This window comes from Rutidosis leptorrhynchoides, chromosome 6 (assembly GCF_046630445.1).
Source record: "Rutidosis leptorrhynchoides isolate AG116_Rl617_1_P2 chromosome 6, CSIRO_AGI_Rlap_v1, whole genome shotgun sequence".
NCBI lineage: Eukaryota > Viridiplantae > Streptophyta > Magnoliopsida > Asterales > Asteraceae > Rutidosis > Rutidosis leptorrhynchoides.
In genome coordinates, this window is record NC_092338.1 from 148160808 (window position 1) to 148161588 (window position 781).

General features: G+C 37.1%; 1 non-coding gene across 1 annotated transcript; it reads right to left on the reverse strand.

Moving 5' to 3' along the window:
- Nucleotides 1-267: 267 nt before the first annotated feature.
- Nucleotides 268-374, reverse strand: LOC139856322 (small nucleolar RNA R71). Its single transcript, XR_011761811.1, has one exon. It is a non-coding gene; the product is annotated as a small nucleolar RNA R71 (small nucleolar RNA).
- Between the last annotated feature and the right edge of the window lie 407 nt (nucleotides 375-781).

Genomic DNA, 781 nt, shown 5'->3' on the forward strand with positions numbered 1-781 from the left:
ATACTATACATGGTAACAAATCAATGCCAATTTAGTGGTGCGCCGAAGGAAGATCCAAATGAACATCTTCGTACCTTTAATAGGATCTGTACTCTATTTAAAATCCGAGAAGTGGAGGATGAACAGATATATCTCATGTTATTTCCCTGGACTTTAAAGGGAGAAGCCAAAGATTGGTTAGAATCGTTACCTGAAGGGGCGATTGATACATGGGACGTTTTAGTTGAAAAATTTCTTAAACAATTCTTTCCAGCATCTAAAGCTGTGAGACTTCAAGGAGAAATTTTTACGTTCACACAAAAGCCAAATGAAACTCTATATGAGGCGTGGACAAGATTTGGAAAGTTGTTAAGAGAATGTCCGCAACATGGTTTAGACACTTATCAAATAGTACAAATATTCTACCAAGGATGCAACATCACTACACGAAAAGACATTGATATAGCAGCTGGTGGTTCCATTATGAAGAAAACCGCAACTGAAGCTTACAAAATTATTGATAACACTGCTTCCCACTCACATGAGTGGCATCAAGAAAAAGATATCGTTAGATCATCTAAAGCGGCTAGAGCCGATTCTAGCCATGACTTTGATTCCATTTCTGCAAAGATAGATGCTGTCGAGAGATGAATGGAAAAGATGACTAAAGATATTCACTCAATACGAATTAGTTGTGAGCAGTGTGGAGGACCACATTTGACAAATGATTGTCTCAGTATTGAACAAACAATGGAACAAATAGAGAATGATTCATACATGAACCAAAGGCCTGAAAATAATT